We start from the raw sequence: 16094 nt of genomic DNA, 5'->3' as shown, positions 1-16094 counted from the left end.
TAGTATTATTTTCACTTTAAAAAAGAACAAGCTGTTGTCAATGTATTTCTTTGTATTACTTGGCAGAAGCTTAAGGATTTCATTTCACTTCTCTCTTAATGAGCTATTTCCATAATCAATCTACAGTTAGGACAGGTTAGAAATTGCTCAAAAACAAGAGTATCCAGTCCAAGAGAATATAGTACAACCTTTCATAAAAACAAGTGAAATGCACTTTAGAGGAAATATTTGAGATGTATTGTAAGTTATTATAGAAACTGAAATCAGAAGGTAAACTGTGAATTTAATGGATGATTCATTAAGGGGAAAGTATTTGTTTCTCCTAATCCTTGTACAACTAAGGCACAAAGTGAATTTCTAAACAAGGTCATAGACTTACAGTCAAATAACACTAATGGAAAAAAAGAAAATACCTTCCAGAAGTTGGATGTGAAAAATATTGTACTTGTAGATCACCTTAAATAATATTCCTCGTATCACTGATATTTTTGTATGGACACAGTAGAATTCAATAAAAAAGTTTAGTTGTAGAGCTGTTACCGTTCCTTTTGGTATGTTCTTGTTAGGCTTTTCCTTTGCCAGAGGATAGTAAACGTGCATTATAATGTTTATGAAGTGAGAGAAATGTCTGGAACGTTGTTTATTCTTTGCCATATCTTTGGTGTCTCATAAGTGGCCATTGTATTTCAATAGAATTTAAGGAAAGCAGAACTTTGTATATGAAATATTATCTTAACATGTGTATCAACTGGCTTTGCAGGAGGCAACATGTTGGAAGTGGATTATTAGAATCACTAGAATTCTGCTTTTCAGAAGTATACAGATTTTACTCACACTTCCACTGAAGCGTGGGATTAATAAATACTTCAGAACTTGATTTTCACTTCTCTTACATGTACTGTGGTGACTGAAACTTGAGAAAGCATAGTAGATTTCTGGAGAGAGTAGTTCAGTTTTACCAGTGAGCTAAGAAATGCATCCAAGGCCAATTTTCTCTCCCTCTGATTGCACAAGTTTAATATGCAGTAATATTATTCATTATCCGTAGCGAAGATCTCATTGAACTGTCAGCAGCCATGCTTGCAACTAATTAAAGGCAAGGTGTTTGTACAAAAGCCTAAGGGAGCACAAAGTATGCCTTTACCACACAATACCTGTTCATACTGGTAGTCTTTGCACAGCAGAGAGACACCAATTGCCAGAGCATCAGCCCGCAGACGTGGGTGGAAAGTGGGTAGAGAGGGAGCAGAGTGTGAGCATCGCTTCCACCCTCTCTTAGTACGGCAGCAAGCCGAGATGGGTTGTTGCCACGGGAAAAATCACTTGCTGCTGCTCTGTTCTCCTGTGAGTTTGAAGAGGTAAGCTACACTTTCAGAAAGGACTCGTCTCTCTGGAGAATAATCCATCAAACTCAGTTCTGCACTTCGTATGTATTTATGACAAAGCTTTTTACATTCAAGAAATGAACATGAAAATTCCACATTTTCCTCTGAATGTCTCATAAACTCTAAAATGAAATTGTTTGGGTGGTGCCTGCCCATATCCGAATTACTGTCAATATCAGAAAAACAATATCCAAACTCACTGTTAAATACAGTATAAAAATGTTTCTGTAATTCCAATTATTTCAAACTTGCAATCTGAAGTGACTGGAATTTAATTAATAACAGCTGGTGATGTATAAGAAGAAAAGAGTATGTGCTCATACTACCTTAGATAAGTTGGTTCTCTGGGAGTTATTTAGCAGTAGAATTTAACTTAATTAGTAGTATGAGTTGATCTGATAGTGAATATGTTGTAGAGTAAGAGGGTGGGTTTTTTTAAAAAAAAAAAAAAAAACTATATTTCAGAGGAGAAAAAGCAATTCAATAAATATATATTGGGTTTATCATTCTCCATCTGCCCATGAAAACACTTACACATAAAGACCTGAAAAGATTAAAAAACTGAGTAACACTGCTCAAAGATCATGTATTTCACAAAATATCTTAAAATGAGGTGAGCTGGACTCTTTATAGATTTTTTCTTCTCATTTGTGTCTTCCTTGCACTTTTTTAGTCTTTGATCACACTGCTAAGATAAAAGTAGTATTTTAGATGTCTAATTAATCTTGTCAGTAGGAACAACTTGGTGGTTGACTTTTACCAGGGGTAGCCCATCACCATGGTGCAAGCCTCACTGTCATATAGTAAAAAGAAAATGAGAATCAGTGCCACATGGAAAAATAACACAAAGTTTATACCACCATCAGGTTGAATACCAGTCTGAGCTTTTGTAGTAGACTGATTTCACTTAAAAAACAGCTGATGCTCATGCCTTTATAAATTGCAAGACCTGTTTCTAAAGTTTATATATAATCCAGATTGTGCTTTTCAGTCCTTACAAACTTTTAACATAAAATAGATTGAGTAATACAGGGAAAAAAAAAGAAAAATGTTTTACTCTTTCTTATCATACACTGATCTTTTAAGTCTCACTTCTGTATGTACAATGTATTGTATATTTATATGAATAATAGATTACAATATAAAGAATTAGAGCCCAACATAAGATAATACATTAATATATTATGCTCTCTTATACTTACAAGAATACAGACATCAAAAGCCAAGAGCAATTTTGTCAACTAAAATCATGGATAAGAAGCAGAAAAATATCAGCACAAAAGCACGTATATAAGCATGAAGAAAAAATCTGTCTACCTTCATAATGGATCTACCTCATCATTTATTATTACTAGTCTTTGGCATGTGGTTTAGCACTGTTTCACAAGGTCATGATATTAAAAATTGAGAAACAAAGTGAATGTCATCTTGTACAACAAAAAATGGATAAATTAAGGCAAGCTATAATTTAAAATTTTGCATTTTGGAGTTTAAGTTTGCTTAGAATGAAAAAGGATTGAGAATGGATTTTCAGATGGCTGAAACTTATACTGCTCTAGAGAATATAGATACTACAAATTTTAAACAGTTTGGATAGTTTGAAACAAATAAGGCCAAATACAATTTTGGCATAAAAACTCGCATTAGCTTTTTATTTGCATTTATTGAAATCACTGAGGAAATTATGTTCAGAAAATCTAATTACAGTTTGGCCCTTCTCCAAGAAATTCAAAATTAGGACATGCTTTCAGTCACCTTGTTTTGTTATATCTGGTTTGTGTTCTGTTTAGTCTTTGCTTTTGCTATCCATACTCAAAGTGATGAACAGCTACCCACAGAAGTAATCCTTCACTTCTGTGAGAGTATGCACATAAAGAAGTGTGTATTTGTGTAAGGATTACACCAGTAACACCTTACCTATTTTCCCCTTAAAGAAAACAGTAATGCTTTTTTCCACAGTAAACTTAGAACCAAAGAAATTACTTACCACATTTTATTGTAAATTCATGACAGAGTCATTAAATAAAACTGAAAAAATACTTTAAAGGTGCCTACTAAGAGTTAGATTCTGCAATTTTTGAAGTTATGGAAGAATCTCAGAAAATCTCAAAACTTCTGTAGTCTTCAGTGGGACAGGATTTAAGCCAAAAACAGCACTAGAACTCATAAGTACATGTCAAAAGGAAAAAGACCCAGAAATGAAAGCCGACCTCTGTGAAGTCAGTGGCAATTTTGTCTTTAAGATAATTGTCTTTTGTATTTAGCACTAAAGATATAAGAAACATAAATCCACTTTTGCTCATCAAAATAGGGGGAATCTCTGGCCCTTCTTTGGTCTTAGTAAGCCAGCTTGCATTGCTCTTTTTATTTTAGCCTTATCAGGTGAGAGCCCATCTTTTTTTCTTTCTTCCCCCCCACAATGTATTTAAACCAGAATAGCATAAGTTTCAAGCCCTTACAAAGTAGCAGGGCTGATATGTCATTAAAAATAATCAGAGAATATCTGAATATCCAAGTTCCTAAATATTTAGAAGGGCTTGAATCATTCTGTTCAATCTTCCTTAGGCTAATCCTTCAGGAATTTCCTATGTGTTTCTGCAGTTTTCTACAAATTAAAGTGTATAAAATGAATCGGAGGACATTCATCATTTTGGCATTTCCATTGTTTGTTCATATGCCCAACATCAGAGGACAGAACACATTTCCCCATCTAATGTTGGTGCCAGAATGGTGTAAATGATACAAAATTTTAGACTATATCTGTTAAATAAGTTAGGTTTCAATAAGTGTCTAGCTGCAGCTAAGGCAGAAATGGTTCATAGCCTGTCATCTTGCCATTTCCTTTGCTGAATCTTTCATCAGGACATTCACATTAGGAAAATGAAGCCTAAAATTTGAAGTATGAATAAAGGATATCTGAAACAGGATACTTACTGAGTACAGACTATAGAATATCTACATTGTTTAAAATTCTGTAGCTTATTTAATCTTGTGCAGCAGATTTGGCCCTTTTCTTTTGAGCTTTGAAGTTCTGTGTGCATCACTTCATGACTTGTTAATTTTCTTACAATAAATATTAAGCAAAAAGTGAATTCTATATTCAGAATAAAAATAGAATTTAAAATTAGATATTAAATACTAAAGAGATGCTTTTTAAACATTTTATTTTTTCTAAAGCAATTTCATTAAGGTTTTATATAAAAGAATCATTAAAATATGTTCTTGACCATTTATGTTTCTTCATTCAATAGCTGCACTCAGGAGTTACTGTAATGATGTTGTTGATTTTGTTGATTTTTCCTTTTCCTTCATGTGTAAAAATCAAAACCTAAGAAAAAAAATGCTGAGCTTTTCTTATCTACTGTATATGGACTCTGTATTATATATAGACCATTTAATGATTCTTTTTTCTTCTTTCAGAAGAAAATCTAGTTTGCACTTTCTGAAGACCTCTAATTTCATGAGTTTACCGCAGTCTATTTAATAGCAATCTGATTTTTTTTTTGGCCTTTCTGCTTTTGCCAAGAGCTATGTAAAAGTATTTGGGCTGTGATTTTGCAATTATCTGCACCAGCCTAGGTGTATTGTCCATATCCTGTGCATACTTTTGTGAAATCATTGTATGCAAGATTGCATTGTTAAACAGTTCTCCAGTGTTTTGCATTCAGATATTGATAACACAGTAATGAAGTCTTTTCTATATATCCCAAGATAATCTAACCTCATTCTTACCTCTTTATTATTTTAAAATATTCTTTTTCTCCACTCGCTTGAGACACACAGACAACCCTTAATGTTTTCATCTAGTCTGACTACAAGGCAGAAATTGTGATACTTTTCTTTCTCTTGAAAGAGAACAGTTTTCAACCTGTGATCCTTCGCTCCATAGGGGAAGAGGGGACATATTTCTTCTAACATGTCATTTAGAAAGTCCCCACAAAAAATCATATTCATACATGCTACACAGCAGTCTATATTTCTGCTGGAAATACACTGCAGCTTAAATGTTTCCAAGTGTTAAAACCAAACCAAAAAAACTCATTGATTTGGATAATTATACTCCCCCTCTTCATGGGGAAGACGTATAAAGTGGAGGAAAGTAACAAACTACCAGATTATATAATAGGTCCATGATAGCATTAGCTGCTGGTCTTTATTATGTCTGCTATCATCAAATTCATTTGTAATATTTCCAAAAAAATGTGTTTGTAAAACACTAATGTAAAACAAAAGAAATTCTGTAGCATTAATACAGCAAGAAGCTTCATTTTGAAGTTCAAGAGCACATGTGAGAATAGGAGAGAAAATGTGTGCCTGCTTAGTATTATTTCCTGTCTGTCTTTTTCACTCAATGTGGAAGAGTAATATTTTTAGATGCTTTCCCCTAAAAACACATCAGGATGGAAAGGAAGAAAACATTATATTTTCATCAAGTTAGTTTATGTTCTGTTAGTATATACCCCCAGAAACTCCTGTGAAAACAGAATATCTCAAGTGGTTTTAGAATTTAGAATAGGTTTGAGGTAAAATTTACTGCAATAATTCGAGAAATTTAGATTACAATTAAAGGACTGCAGTTCTTCATATTAACATCCTCTCCAAAAATATTTGCTGTGAAGTCTTATTATGATACTTACCCTAATAAAGACTAGACTGATTTTAAAATGACATATTAGGAATGTGAAGAGTCTTATTCAGAAACCAGTAAAAGTGAAGAACTTCATTTTGTTCTACAGTGTTTGCTATAGCTAATTAAGAGCATTACTGACAAGCTCTAATGATTATCTTGGCAAATTCCTTTTTGTTCTGATACATGGTTGCTGAAGTAAGAGGTTCTTTACAATTATGAACCGTAAAATGAGGAGGGGAAGTAAAAAAAAAAAAAAGATTAATAAAGCATACTCTGTTGTCAAATTCAAAAGTTCTGATTTCATTAAGGTTATTCCCTGCTAGATCAGAAAGCATAGAAATCACTAGAATCTGAAGTTGTTTTTGAAAGTCCAAACAGTTTAAGAAGAGCAATTAAATCCCGGATGATTGTTCCTCTCTCTTCTAAAAAGCAACAAACATAAGTTTTCAATGCAAATTACACAAATTTTTAGGTGTAAGTCTCTTTTTTTTGTCTTTGGTTAATGATTTTATGAATATGTGGTGGCGCTAGCTTTCCACTTGGTGTTGGTATGGGAAGCAATTTAAGTTTTGCCCCTGACCTACCACTTAACTAAACCCGTAGTCTTTAGCCTGAGTTAGCTTGAGGTAGTGTGCATGCTACTGCTTGAAGCTGGATCGCTACGGTCATCTGATCGCTGCGCTATATCATAAAGTGTAAGAAGGACCTTCGTTGTGCTGGGAGAGATGTAGGTCAGGCAGAGAACGTGCTGCAGGGGAGTGGGCACCACCAGCTCCACAGCTGATAGTTGTCAGGTCAGTACTGGATCATCGGAACAAAAAAGGTTTTGCTACGTTTATTCTAGGAGAAAATGGAAATATTTGACAAAGTTCATTTTTGTGCAAACTGTTTTTTTCTATCAAATCTTTTCACCAATAAGTCCTGCTTGCTCTAGCGGCTGCTATCTTATTTTATGTTAAGTATGTTTTTAAAGTTAGCATCAAGGTGCTATTTCATTTTTGTACTCTCAAATGAATTGAAATATGCTGACAAAATATATTTTCTACTCATACTGTTACTCAAAATCAGGGACTCATTAAAACCCCTTAAAAACAAGTGAACAAAAAAGCCTGTATAATTTGGGCAAAAACTACCAAGGCAAAACAACAGATTTTCCTTTAATATCCATTTGCATGATACTATAAAAACATAATCTTCTTTTATTAATAATTAATTCTAAAAGAATGTTTGAAAGACTATTAAAAATGTTCTCAAGAATCATTAGAATCTAGAAAAGTTGTAATTTTTGAAAATAGGCTTTAATGTGGGCAGAGTGGTAGAATATTACTAATATTAACTTTTCCTATGATAAGGAGAGTAGAACCCAGGCCCAAAGATTTTAAGTACGATTAATTGTATTTATGCTCCTCTGAGAAGGAAAAAAAGATACGGCTCCTCCACCCCCCTCAGTGTTCTAATGTCTGTAAGATAAAATGGCATCATGTATTTTACTCCTTGTCCAAAGTGAGATAGCATTGACCTTAACTAATCGCTTATTGTAAAATTTGGAAAATATTTATTATAAAAAAAAGTATTGTAAGATCTCAAATATAATCTTAAGCTTCTATAAGATTGTCCATTGTGCATATTCCACTTTACTAATCTTCAACAATATTAAGGTGGCAATATTTACAGCACATAATATATAGCCGGATGTTAGTACAAACCTATTTGTTTTCATGGTAATGACAATTGAAGCAGAATGGACAACATACTCACTATGTTCAAGTCAACTGAGCCAAAAGAATACATTCTTTACAACTGCATATTGACTTTCAGCAGTGCAAAACTGATTAAAAAATCATAGTATTGTTCAGTAAAGAAAAAAGAAGAAATGTTCAGAAAAAATCTCTTAGAAATTCTTTCATTCTCCATTTATTCAAAAAGTCTTTTCATCTTTCTTCATCTTGGTGAATGCTTATATCCTGCCAACTTTTTATCTGATCAGAATGATATATTGTAAGACACTAGGATAAATTTCACAGAAGAAGGAACTGTGAATAATAATAGGAATTTCATCGCAATTCAGAGTTCTTAAACTTTTCCCAAACTGGAAGTGAGACATAGCTGGAGTCTGCAGGCTCCTTCCAGCTCCATGCTTGTACACTTGAAGTTTGCTGTTTAGCTACTGGATATTTCTTTAACTTTGTCCTTTGAAACTCTGTGAAGATACCTATTGGGAAAGGATTTTAATAAAGGATTTGTTGCTTTGAGTTCAAAAACAAATAAAATATTCTGAGTTTTAAAGCTGTACTGAAGCAAGGAAAATATAGTACTGTACTGGAAGAGAGATAAGAGAGATGGGACTTTGTGGAAATCATAGGAAGAGTGGAGTTAACTGTTCAGGGGCATATAGTTGGATATGTGGATTTATACTAATAAAAATCGAGTTCTCTGCTTCCCTGTGATCTTACTAATAATGTCCACATGAAGGGCTTAGCACATAGAAGCAGAGTAGCATGCTGTGAAGGCATGCTAGCTCTAACTACAGGTGAGGGCGTCAGTGGTATGAGCTTTTAGTCAAGATGTTGAAAAAAAGTCAACCAAAATTGTTGAAAACAAAAATTTTTGTTCAGCAAGAGCCTTACATGGAGAGAGAGATTGAAATGAAATGATCTTTACTACTGTCGTTAATGACTATATGTTGTAGTCCCGTCATTTGTCGTGTACGGCAATGCCAGTGCTCAGTCTAGCCCGAGGATGGCTCAGTGCTGCAGCTGCTTGTCCACTCCTCCCCAGTACGGCAGCCCCTGGGGAGGTGGGTGCCCTGGCTGCTGCTGTATAGGCCAAAACGAAGGCTCCAGCTTCCCTCCACCTTTGGCTTTCATTGCCATTCGGGGGGGAAAGTTGGCCTTCGTCCTACCCACCTCCTCCCTCAAGGGCTGAGCTTTGTGGGGGCTGCCACTGCTAGTGGTGGGCGTCCTTCTTCCTCCACAAACTCTAGGGAGCCCTACGTGGCCACCTTGGGCAGTTCCCAAAACTGTTTGACACGAGCGGAACTAAATAAAGAAGTGGAAGTTAATCATATTTGGTATTTTCAGGCACGCATAATAAAATAGCTGCTGAATTAAAAGACTGTTAGTTGAAAATAAGCTAACTGTGCACAGATGTATAAGATAGAATGGCCCTTTCTGGATGTCTTCTACGTAAACAAGATTCGTCGCTAGTTCTTTCTATCTATACCAGTACCACCAGTTCAATGTATTTTTATCTTTTCTGAAATAAATATGAGTTAACGGAAGATCTTGATCTGTTGTTTGGTTTTGGTTTCCAAGAAAAATAATATTCTCCTGCTTACAACATTGCTCATTGCTCTTGCAGTTTATTAATTTGCTATTATTAAAGCTATCAGTTTTATTCTCTTCAATACTCCTGTAAAAGTTCTGATACCCATTACTGGGTATGGTGTTCTTTCATCAAAGTTAGTGAAAACTGCATCAAGCAGATTTGTATTTTATACCTCATTTTTCTACTTTTCCAAACATGAGTATGAATATATAACAGTAATACAACATTTTCTCCCTAAATACCCACACAAACATGCAAGAATAGCACCTCTTTGTCCATATACTTGCCTGCATCAGGCATCACATTTCCTACTTTCTTGCTAATGGACTGATGACATCAAACCAGGGATGCAGGTACATAAATATGCTTTCTATGTCCACTCTTCATCTACCTAGGTCCCAGTCTGTGGGAATATTCACAAATGACATTGTTGCTGAAAGTGCAGCTCAGAGCCTGTTTACATAAATGATGAAGCTTAAACTTCAATTTGAAAAAGTATGTTCTTGTTGTAATTATTATAAATGCAGCATCAATTTGATTGAATGATTGATGACACTTTGGCCACTTGTTTTCTCCATTATTACTATTATATTGTCCTGGGCATCTCAGCAGTTTTGCAGGGCTTCTATTTGTGAGATGACAGTCCTATCATAACAAAACATTTGATGTCACAAGCATTTTATGATGGAAAAGATAATCTGTTCTGGATTAGGAAATGGAAATGTGTTTCATTCGGTTTTGTCAACTGTCTCATTATTCTCCATTCATCAGAGCAGGTATTTAATTCTGAGAAATAGTTCAGCAGTTTTTCATCCCTTTCATGCCTCTTATAGAAACACTTTCCTCTGATCAAGTACATGCATTTTGGTTTAAGTGTCAATCTGTTGTAGTGCTTCTCCAGGAATCTGTTCCTGAAGAGTCTTGTTTTCCTCTTTGATTGTCACCCTGTATTAATTAAGACAGCCTTTAACAAATGACCTCTGGTAGTGATGAATACTGAGCATCATCTGTACCTGTGTGTGTTTTTTCATTCATAATTTCCACTGTTTGCATGCACCAGCATTGCCTTTTGACTCAGTAATAGAGCTATAAGAAGGTCTCTTCCCAGTGTTGCTGACTGTGAATTTCTTGTAACTCTTAAAGGACCATTATCTTCTATTCATCTGGTATAAGGCCATGAGGAAAAGAGATTTTTTCAGGAACTTCGTTATCACTTTATATGATTTTCTGATTTGTTTACCAGCGTTTTAAAATAGAGAACTGCCCCACATTATTATGCTTGCGGGTTGGACCAGCACCAAGGTGTTTCAGGACTGAAGAAATACATAGAAAAGCTCAAGATACCTCTTCACGCACTCTTATTACCTTAATTGTGCATCAAACCTTATATAGAACTATGGGAATGAGCCATAAATTTTGCAGTGATGTTTACTATGTAATAAAATACCAAACAGGGAGACGATTTAAGCTGTTATCTTCAAGGTGTGACTGTTTTTCTGCTTATGCTGCTGTAAATCAAGGACTTCACCAGGGACAGGAATGAAACTATGCTGATGCATAGCTATTATGGAAAGGAAAAATGTTCAGAAAAATTTAATGGTATCATTGCTAGGAATATAAGATGCTTACTCATTTTGCTTATTTAAATAATTACAACCATGCAGGAGAAAATACTCATAACTAGGCAAGAAAGAGAAGATTCTTTGTTGTTAAGGCATTGGGCCTCAGCTGTTGCAATTCATCATCACTCATGGAAAAAAATAATAATAATAATAATAATAAAAAAAAACTCTGCTGACCTATGTCTATGAGAACCTTTCCCTATAACTCATGTCACCCAATCACTGCAGCAATACTGCCACTTTTGAGCATTTCTGCAGTGACCTGTGTGATTATGTACAGCCTTTTTGGCTGAAGTCAATCTTTATTCTGGTAGTCGTGGATCCTTAGCAGGATTTTTACATGGAGATGTAGATGCATTTTTATGATAAAACTTCTACATGCTTGACTGCTTCAGATTTAAAAAACAACTATGTGAAAGAGATTTATTTTATTTTATTACATCACAGAGGTGATCATACAAAAAGTAAACTGAGAACATCACCACAACTGTTGAAAGTGTTTAATAAAGCCCTCTTAGTGCTATCACGTAGCTTGAAATTGTCCCAGCACAGATATTGTTGCAGTGTGGCTTAATACCTAGAGAATGGGTCCATACCATTACACTGAGCTTCAATGTTCAGACTTAACAGTGAGGGACTGATGATCCCTTTATCTCCCTGAGAACAGCCCTTAGTGAGTGGGAGCTCTAAAGCCAAACTCTGTGAATACTGACCTACTGCTTGCAAATATTTTAAATCCAGAAGCAATAGACAGAATTAGCTTTGAATCCTGTCTTTGCTGACCCCGGAGAAGTAAGCTGCCTTACTCATAAAGATAATATGACTCACTGTTTCACTATTTACACAGCACTCTCAGTTTTCACCAGCCTGGGGAGGAATCAGTCAAATCTAGCAATTATTATGGCATCTCTCGTCGGGCAGCCAAGTACTGTTCTTAGACCACAGTGCGAGGGTACATGTGGTTTTAGTAGATTGACTATTTCTTGTGGCCACTGAAAGCATTAAAATTGCAAGAGAGTTGGTCCTTGGAGAAAGTTATCCAAAACTAGTTCATAGCATTTTATTTGAAATGTAAATATTCATATGTATTTCCTTTACACAAATGTATTTATGAGAATGAAAATTTTCAAGGTAGTTTTAGTTCTTTTTTGTACTGAGTTTTGCTAACAGAAACTGAACACAGAACTCATCAGTATGAATATATCCATCATTTCCCAGTATCTCATTGAAAAGTATTAGCAGGATTTTTAAACCTACACAATGAACAAGCAAACAAAAAGTATTATGGAGATCAAAATGAAGTATATAACTGTAGGTAAGAAACACATGTTAGGACAAACCTTGTTTATATAATTATAATTTCAGCATAATGAATTTTATACACATTAATTTTGAATGCATTGTTATAACTCAGACTTTCTTTCAATATGAAATCTAGATTGTGTAGCTGAAGTATATCAAGAAGGGCCACACTCTAAATATATACATGAATCTTGTCTATTATATAATCAGACCTTAAGAGCTGCAAACATGAATCCAGCTCACATCCAGATTTTTTTCTCGTAAAAGTGTTTGTTAGATCAAAAGTATCATATAATGTTATCTACCATATTTTTCAAATATGTTTATCAGATTTCACATATGGAAAATATGTGGCCATGTACAGTGTATTGTAGGTATTATACCTTACCTGTCTTTTTTGTGTTGCTCATTGCATGTTTATATACTTTAAAAAAAAAAAAATCTTTCTTTTCTTACATTTACTACCACGTGGTAGCGGGGGGTAAGGTAATAAGCAATTCAGGTCTTTCATATTCACCATGACCATCAGTAGACTGAAAAATAAAGTGAAGGGGCAAAAAGGAAGTCTACCCAGCCCATGTTGAATAATATTAATGAGTATTCTTAAACTGAAAGACTTTGTATCTTCAAGTGCTAATTTAATGAAAGATGTTTGCGGTTGGCTTGTTTGCTTGTTCATTTTTAATAGGAGAGGAATTCATGCATGGATATTGATGTATAACTTAGAGATATAAATTATTAAAAGTGTTAGCATTGCCTTGATTAAAATGTTGCCTTGTTTGCTTGTGTTCCCATTGATGCATGGAATAGGACAGTAGTTTGACAAGACAATAAATCCAGTTTTAAAGTGCCTACTGCTTGATAAAAAAATGCCATGGCTGTGTGATTCAGAATGCTGAACTGACACAAACTCCTTAAAACAGTTTAAATTTGTTCAAAATATTTTGATGAGTAGCTTGGTGCAAGCAGACTTTATGCCAAACTAGATATCACTTTAACTTTATACCAAGTCAGGCATTGCCTCTTTTTCTGTTGCTGGTATAATGCCAGTTTAAGGGCATAAAGCTAGCATAAACACTCTGCTGCATGTTCTTGCTTATTCAACGTAAGTACATTCATGTTGTGATAACTGATTCAGTCTGTGTGATCAAATGATGCATTGGTGCTTCACTGGCTGTAATTGTGAAGCCATGGCTAAATTTTCATTTTGGAGCAAAAATGTAATTTTTTGAGCATTTTGGAGCAAAATGTAATTGGGTTCCAGCTCTGAATCCGTCCATCATTTAAGTTGTCCTAAATTAGTCAGCCCACCTTTCAAATGCGGATGATTACTTTCTGAATATCACAGGAGGTATAAGTTTCCTTAGGGCCCTGGAAGTCCGTGAACAGAAGTCAGCACTGATACTGATACCATTTAACTGTCCATGCAAGTTGAAGGTGCGACTCTCAATATTCATTATAACTCTGAATCTTGGGAAGGCAGATCAATGTCTTTATTTGCCACCAACTATGAGCATGGCCTTGGCAGTGAAAGTACTTAAAATCTTGAAAAAGCTTTCAGTCCTTGTCAAGACTAGACTGTCAGGGGAAAGGCGTTGTAAAACAAGGTGGATAAATCCAGATTATCTCTTTCTTTTAAGTGTTTTCTATATAGACTGTATCCATGAAAATCTGAACATTTTGACAAATTAAAAAAAAAAAATAAGAAGTATTTCTCTGATAACGTTTTTCTTTTCCTCACTTAATAAATCATTTTCTCAGATCTCCTAGCTTATACTGTGAAGTGGGTCCATTGAGCTGCACAGATAATACAACAGTCTCTTCCACTTGGAAGAGAGTGGTAGACAGTTCCCATGGAAATGATTGGAAATAGCCTGTTCATCTCTGAAACCAAATTATTTTTCACACTGAGAAACAGTCTGACTTGGAGAAATGTTATAAATCATCACTGTCTTTGTTTTATGTACATGATGGAATAAGGGATGTTAGCCGTTAAACATCACTAATGTCTGATCCTGAAATTAAATAAATGATCATGCCTTAATTTCTTATCATAATTCCTCAAAAATATTTACTTTTAATTGTTTTATTGTTACATTTTTACTTATTGTTTACGTTTTTACTGCTAACATGAAAATCTCGTTTCATCCCTCAGGTTTATTTTATAGTTACTAACAATGAGAACCTTCATGTTTGATCTAACTGCAGCGGGGCTATACGGTTTATCATTTATTTGACCTAGAGGAAAGGTAATGTTTAATACCGCAGACTTCTGTAATCCTATTGCAAATAGAGAGGGAAGAGGAGGAAGGTGAGACTATATTTTGCAGTGACTCAGAAAAATGAAACATTTTGTTCTCTGCCCTACAATGTTAATAAAAGCACTGTAGTGACAATAATATATAGCTTTTTTCAGGGTGGAAGAAACAGAAACGTATGTTCTGCCTTCTGGCAAGAACAATGATTATGCATTTTATCTGTCAAATCTATCTGTATATATAATGCTTCTAGAAACATAGTATCTTTGTGCTGAAATATGTGAAATCTGAATTAACAGTTCTACAAAACAAAGTCATGATAAAAAGAGAAAACGTGTTCTGAATTATGTATGTTGCTTTTAGGAAGAGGAAGACTACCGGAGATGTTAATTTTACCTCCGCTATCTAAATATTAAGTAGTTTTTATGTGTGTCTCTATGATGTAGATGGTTGACCAAAATAGAAATGGGCTTTTTAAAGAGACTCTCAAATACCTCCATTGTGACAGAAGGTTTTGCATATTAAAAACTATGTGAATTTCTTCCAGTAATTTAAAAGTTTAAATATGAATCATCCAAACTGTTTGGGGGATATTATTTTGGGGGCTTTATGTTATATGATAGGGGTCACAAATAATAGCACATCTTCAGATATTTTGAGAAATACAATATGACATAGAATCCAGTATATTATACAAAATGTCAACAATGTATCTGGTGAAGTTAGGAATTAAAATTGCCTTCTAAAGCTTTTTTAAAAAACAGTCAATTGACTGACTCAAGTTTACACTTATTTTATGAATAAAATTAATTTTATAAATGATAAGAAAGTTTACTCAAAGCTACTTTTTAACTTTGAAAACTGGTTGTCTCTTGTGTAATATGAAAGTGCTCATGATTTTATTTTTTCAGCGTATATACATAAAGTAGCTAACTTCTGCATCTGCATTTGGCTAGACCTCTATTTACATCACTTGATTTTCCTATTTGTTAAAACAAGGCAGATAATTTTTAGGAGTGGCTTTAACTTATATTTTCAGTCTGTGATTGCATTCACATTATTTAGCTTGCACTTCTTTTAGCGACAGCAATCAAAACCAATTTTGGACCAGTATTTTGATGGACTTATACAATCTTCTATTAATACATTTTTGTTGGTGACAACAAAACAACTTATTTTCAAGACTGCATTTAACATGATAAGGAGATTAAGCACTGCCATCAAACAAGGGAAACGAAGATTGTGTCCAAGCAAATTATCTATCAGTAATAATTTTTAAAGGATTAGTTTATGCTCATAGATTTTAGTGAACGTTGGGATTACTAATCTGTTTTATCAGAAATATTTATTTATTTATTTATTTGATTTTTTATTTATTTACAATTGAAATTTCCTAGCAAAAAGAAGAAAAAGTCATACTGAATTCTAGTATACTTCCTCACTAGCATTAGAAACGTGATCCACTGATCTGTTTTGATTTTTCCTAGCAGGATGAATATAATAGATAAAATTGTAATTCCTTTCAGTGTATCGCCAAATTTCATTGCAATGTGCAATAAAATTCAGATAT

General features: G+C 34.2%; 1 protein-coding gene across 2 annotated transcripts in view; it reads left to right on the top strand.

The window, feature by feature from the left end:
• Positions 1-16094, top strand: part of DOK6 (docking protein 6) — a 252314-nt gene that overhangs the window by 201080 nt on the left and 35140 nt on the right. The window lies entirely within an intron of this gene.

The sequence above is a fragment of the Rhea pennata genome, chromosome 2 (genome assembly GCF_028389875.1).
Source record: "Rhea pennata isolate bPtePen1 chromosome 2, bPtePen1.pri, whole genome shotgun sequence".
NCBI classification, from domain to species: domain Eukaryota; kingdom Metazoa; phylum Chordata; class Aves; order Rheiformes; family Rheidae; genus Rhea; species Rhea pennata.
Note: the sequence above shows the minus strand (reverse complement) of the source record. Positions and strands in the feature narration are given on the sequence as shown.